Source organism: Salmo trutta, chromosome 20 (genome assembly GCF_901001165.1).
Source record: "Salmo trutta chromosome 20, fSalTru1.1, whole genome shotgun sequence".
Taxonomy (NCBI): domain Eukaryota; kingdom Metazoa; phylum Chordata; class Actinopteri; order Salmoniformes; family Salmonidae; genus Salmo; species Salmo trutta.
This window is the reverse complement of record NC_042976.1, coordinates 4,153,304-4,159,882: the sequence shown is the minus strand read 5'-3', so window position 1 is coordinate 4,159,882 and position 6,579 is coordinate 4,153,304.

The window sequence follows — 6,579 nt, the reverse complement described above, 5'->3', positions numbered from 1 at the left end:
TCAAACTGTGTTTATACGTTATGTAGGAAGTATTTGTTATGTAGGAAGTATTTGTTATTTAGGAAGTATTTGTTATGTAAGAAGTATTTGTTATGTAAAAGTTATTTGTCACATAAGAGGTATGTTATGTAAGAGGTATTTGTTATCAAATCAAATGTATTTATAAAGCCCTTCTTACATCAGCTGATGTCACAAAGTGCTGTACAGAAACCCAGCCTAAAACTCCAAACAGCAAGCAATACAGTAGTAGAAGCACGGTGGCTAGGAAAAACTCCCTAGATAGGCAGGAACCTATGAAGAAACCTAGAGAGGAACCAGGCTATGAGGGCTGGCCAGTCCTCTTCTGGCTGTGCCGGGTGGAGATTATAACAGCACATGGCCAAGATGTTCAAATGTTCATAGATGACCAGCAGGGTCAAATAATAATAATCACAGTGGTTATCGAGGGTGCAACAAGTCAGCACCTCAGGAGTAAATGTCAGTTGGCTTTTCATAGCCGATCATTCAGAGTATCTCTACCGCTCCTGCTGTCTCTAGAGAGTTGAAAACAGCAGGTCTGGGACAGGTAGCACATCCGGTGAACAGGTCAGGGTTCCATAGCTGCAGGCAGAACAGTTGAAACTGGAGCAGCAGCACGGCCAGGTGGACTGGGGACAGCATGGAGTCATCAGGCCAGGTAGTCCTGAGGCATGGTCCTAGGGCTCAGGTTATGTAAGAGTTATTAAGAGGTATGTGTTATGTAAAAGGTATTTGTTATGCAAGTAGGCTTCAGTCAGATCCACACTCCATTTACATGACACTACAACATTCTATGGCAGCCATGTTAGCGTCCCATTAAAGAGCGTCCCATCAAATCTCATTAAAATATGTTCATATACACCCTCGGGAAGAATACAACGCATTTTGTGACAACACAAACTTAAGTTTTCAGACATGAATCGAGACAGGTATTTGTGAAAATTCTACAGTAATATGAGTGAGAATGCGGACGTGCATTTTGGCAATTAATAGACAATGCAGTAAATAAAACCTCAAAGAATAGGCCGCAATAACACACAACATTGTTCTGACTATTCTTTGGGTGCTGAAATCGGTCGATGTTTTGATCAAAACTTAATTTTATGTGACGGCTATCTCTCTTTTATTTGCCTATGCCCAACAACAAAAACAATGTTAGCTAGCCTGAACCAGATGAGCTAAAATCTATCACAGGGGACGGTAGATAAACCATCTCAAAACTTTTTCATGAAGTTGACAGTCAAAATTGTACCGGGAATACGATGGGGAATAGTAGTCTGCTTGGCCTCCTGCTGCAGCCCCCTCAGTCCCAAAATAGTGAATGAGGTTAACAGCTTGCCCCGCCTGCTCATTTGTATGATGCCAAATACATTTTAATTGACAACTAAGAGATATGCTAACAGTCGTTGAAGTTTGAGTAAATGAGTAACTAGTTTAGTAAGTCCCATTTTGTGGTAGCTTATCCCAATAGCTGTAGCCACCAAATTTGAAAATAAAATGTTTTGGGGGAAAAGTCTGCTTCTCACCCACTTTTTCTGGAGATAACAAGACATCCTTCCAGCCGCTAGCTAGCTAGCTAGCTCCATATCAGTTTAGGTTCTAGCTAGCTAGCTAGCTCCATATCAGTTTAGGTTCTAGCTAGCTAGCTCCATATCGGTTTAGGTTCTAGCTAGCTAGCTAGCTAGCTCCATATCAGTTTAGGTTCTAGCTAGCTAGCTCCGTATCAGTTTAGGTTCTAGCTAGCTAGCTAGCTAGCTCCATATCAGTTTAGGTTCTAGCTAGCTAGCTAGCTCCATATCAGTTTAGGTTCTAGCTAGCTAGCTCCATATCAGTTTAGGTTCTAGCTAGCGAGCTAGCTCCGTATCAGTTTAGGTTCTAGCTAGCTAGCTAGCTCCGTATCAGAGTTACGGTTAGGGTTCAACATTCTAACCCTAACCCTACGTGTTGTTTGTGTCACACTGCTTTGCTTTATCTTGACAAGGTCACAGTTGTAAATGAGAACTTGTTCTCAACTGGCCTACCTGGTTAAATAAATGTGAAATAAAAAAAATAAAAAATAAAAAAGGCTTGTATACACATTATCCCCAATGCTAATCAATAAAAATCATCTGATAAATTCGCTGCTCTGCTTTGCTTGTTTACTGCGGCTCATATAATAGGGAATTGTCGGAATTGCTGTCTTGTATTGTTACATCACATAAATGTAGAGAATATGGCCAAACTTTGATAGAGATTAGGGTAGATCAGAAGGCCCAGACTGGTGAGTCTGGGCTACTCTCTGGCCCTGAGCCCCTGATGAGCCCCAGCTCTCTCTCTCTCTCTCTCTCTCTCTCTCTCTCTCTCTCTCTCTCTCTCTCTCTCTCTCTCTCTCTCTCTCTCTCTCTCGTGACCTGATGATACACAGATACCATTTGACTACTGTCTAAATAGTTTTGATTTCCCAACTTCCTTGCGTAAGACTTGGAAGTACGGTAACGCTGACTAGTAAGTAAGAGGGTGGAGATCTGTCATTGAAAAATTATCTAAAACATTAGCATTGCTATTCAAGACGTCAGAGGCCCAATACAAGTGTGTCATTACGTTCCAACACATAAAAATACAGTTCAGCTGCTGGTGTGTGTGTGTGTGTGTGTGTGTGTGTGTGTGTGTGTGTGTGTGTGTGTGTGTGTGTGTGTGTGTGTGTGTGTGTGTGTGTGTGTGTGTGTGTGTGTGTGTGTGTGTGTGGGTGCGTATGGCTCAGCTGCTGGTGTCACAGCTATTGTTAGCCTCTCAGTCTGAACTCTTGTCACTGCATGGCCCAGGACCCTAAGAGCGGCCCTGTCAAGGAAGCAGAAAATAAACCTCCGGTCTAATCTCTTACATATTGGACTGTGGGCGATAATTGGCGGATAACACTGATATTTATAGGGGAAGCCTAATTTCCAAGTTAGAAACTGTGTAAAACTACTAAACTTGAAGCAAGGAGCACTGCAACTCTAGGCAATACTGAGATGGAGTAGAACATGTACAGGTCAAAAGACATTCCTGGTTGGTAACAGTTTCACGACTTAGCCTAGGCCTCTTTGTCCTTGATGGTAACATGTACCAGCTGTTACAATAGTCACTAGGTCTCTTTGCCCTTGATGGTAATATGTACCAGCTGTTACAATAGTCACTAGGTCTCTTTGTCCTTGATGGTAATATGTACCAGCTGTTACAATAGTCACTAGGTCTCTTTGTCCTTGATGGTAACATGTACCAGCTGTTACAATAGTCTCTAGGTCTCTTTGTCCTTGATGGTAACATGTACCAGCCGTTACAATAGTCACTAGGCCTCTTTGTCCTTGATGGTAACATGTACCAGCTGTTACAATAGTCACTAGGTCTCTTTGTCCTTGATGGTAACATGTACCAGCTGTTACAATAGTCTCTAGGTCTCTTTGTCCTTGATGGTAACATGTACCAGCTGTTACAATAGTCTCTAGGCCTCTTTGTCCTTGATGGTAACATGTACCAGCTGTTACAATAGTCACTAGGTCTCTTTGTTCCAACACTAACACACCTCACTAAGAACTGACTGGATTGGACCAGTTCCAATACTAACACACCTCACTAAGAACTGACTGGATTGGACCAGTTCCAACATTAACACACCTCACTAAGAACTGACTGGATTGGACCAGTTCCAACATTAACACACCTCACTAAGAACTGACTGGATTGGACCAGTTCCAACATTAACACACCTCACTAAGAACTGACTGGATTGGACCAGTTCCAACACTAACACACCTCACTAAGAACTCACTGGATTGGACCAGTTCCAATACTAACACACCTCACTAAGAAACCTCACTATGAACTGACTGGATTGAATATATGTTTGCTGTGTACTGACACTAATAGGGAGGAGCTTTGCAACCTGCTGTAGAAAAAATCAGGGTTAAAAAGTTGTTTGTTCCAAAAACGAAGGGGAATTCTCAGTGGGACCTGATTGTGAATCCCCTAAAATAGTGGCACAAATGTTGGCAATATTAAAACTGAAACAGTACCATCTGGTAGCTGGATTGATAAGTAACTTGTAATACATCAAAGGACAGGAAATTCCCCCCTGGAGACATGATCTCTGATCTCACCATAACAACATAAAAATACACCTTTCTAAGTCCCAAATGAGATCCTATTCCTGTAAAAAGTAGTACACTATATAGGGAATACGATGCAATTTGGGACATGATATGTCCCATTCAGAGATAAGGGGTCTTCCGTTGGCTGGCAACCCCAAGCAGAGGGACAGAAGCTGACATGTGCTCTAGATATTCTTAACCAAGTATAGCCCCGAGCCCCGTGCCCAGTCTGCCCTGCGCCACTGCCAACAGTCATATAATATCTATACTATGTCTCTGAAATATTCCCAATGCTTTCTACTTCTTTCTACAGACAGGTGAGCAATGCCATGGTTTTATTATCAGCATAAACTCTGACGAAGGCCTTGAGGCCGACACGTAAATCTTATTAAATAGCAGTGAGACTAGCCAGAGCAGTGAGACTAGCCAGAGCAGTGAGACTAGCCAGAGCAATGAGACTATCAAGAGCAGTGATACTATCAAGAGCAGTGTGACTATGAAGAGCAGTGAGACTATCAAGAGAAGTGATACTAGCCAGAGCAGTGAGACTATCAAGAGCAGTGAGACTATCAAGAGCAGTGATACTAGCCAGAGCAGTGAGACTATCAAGAGCAGTGATACTAGCCAGAGCAGTGAGACTAGCCAGAGCAGTGAGACTAGCCAGAGCAGTGATACTATCAAGAGCAGTGAGACTAGCCAGAGCAGTGAGACTAGCCAGAGCAGTGATACTATCAAGAGCAGTGATACTATCAAGAGCAGTGAGACTTGCCAGAGCAGTGAGACTAGCCAGAGCAGTGAGACTAGCCAGAGCAGTGAGACTAGCCAGAGCAGTGACACTATCAAGAGCAGTGATACTATCAAGAGCAGTGAGACTATCAAGAGCAGTGAGACTTGCCAGAGCAGTGATACTATCAAGAGCAGTGATACTATCAAGAGCAGTGATACTAGCCAGAGAAGTGAGACTATCAAGAGCAGTGATACTATCAAGAGCAGTGAGACTTGCCAGAGCAGTGAGACTAGCCAGAGCAGTGAGACTATGAAGAGCAGTGATACTATTAAGAGCAGTGATTCTATCAAGAGCAGTGATACTATCCAGAGCAGTGATACTATCAAGAGCAGTGAGACTAGCCAGAGCAGTGATTCTATCAAGAGCAGCGATACTATCAAGAGCAGTGATACCATCAAGAGCAGTGATACTATCAAGAGCAGCGATGCTAGCAAGAGCAGTGAGACTAGCCAGAGCAGTGATACTATCAAGAGCAGTGAGACTAGCCAGAGCAGTGATTCTATCAAGAGCAGCGATGCTAGCAAGAGCAGTGAGACTAGCCAGAGCAGTGAGACTATCAAGAGCAGTGATTCTATCAAGAGCAGTGAGACTATGAAGAGCAGTGATACTATCAAGAGCAGTGATACTAGCCAGAGCAGTGATACTATCAAGAGCAGTGATTCTATCAAGAGCAGTGAGACTATCAAGAGCAGTGAGACTAGCCAGAGCAGTGATACTATCAAGAGCAGTGAGACTATCAAAAGCAGTGATACTGTCAATAGCAGTGAGACTATCAAGAGCAGTGAGACTATCAAGAGTAGTGATACTAGCCAGAGCAGTGATACTATCAAGAGCAGTGAGACTATCAAGAGCAGTGATACTATCAAGAGCAGTGTGACTATGAAGAGCAGTGAGACTATCAAGAGTAGTGATACTAGCCAGAGCAGTGAGACTAGCCAGAGCAGTGAGACTATCAAGAGCAGTTAGACTATCAAGAGCAGTGATACTATCAAGAGCAGTGATACTATCAAGAGCAGTGAGACTAGCCAGAGCAGTGAGACTAGCCAGAGCAGTGATACTATCAAGAGCAGTGAGACTATCAAGAGCAGTGAGACTATCAAGAGCAGTGAGACTATCAAGAGCAGTGATACTAGCCAGAGCAGTGAGACTAGCCAGAGCAGTGAGACTAGCCAGAGCAGTGAGACTAGCCAGAGCAGTGATACTATCAAGAGCAGTGAGACTAGCCAGAGCAGTGAGACTAGCCAGAGCAGTGATACTATCAAGAGCAGTGATACTATCAAGAGCAGTGAGACTTGCCAGAGCAGTGAGACTAGCCAGAGCAGTGAGACTAGCCAGAGCAGTGAGACTAGCCAGAGCAGTGACACTATCAAGAGCAGTGATACTATCAAGAGCAGTGAGACTATCAAGAGCAGTGAGACTTGCCAGAGCAGTGATACTATCAAGAGCAGTGATACTATCAAGAGCAGTGATACTAGCCAGAGAAGTGAGACTATCAAGAGCAGTGATACTATCAAGAGCAGTGAGACTTGCCAGAGCAGTGAGACTAGCCAGAGCAGTGAGACTATGAAGAGCAGTGATACTATTAAGAGCAGTGATTCTATCAAGAGCAGTGATACTATCCAGAGCAGTGATACTATCAAGAGCAGTGAGACTAGCCAGAGCAGTGAT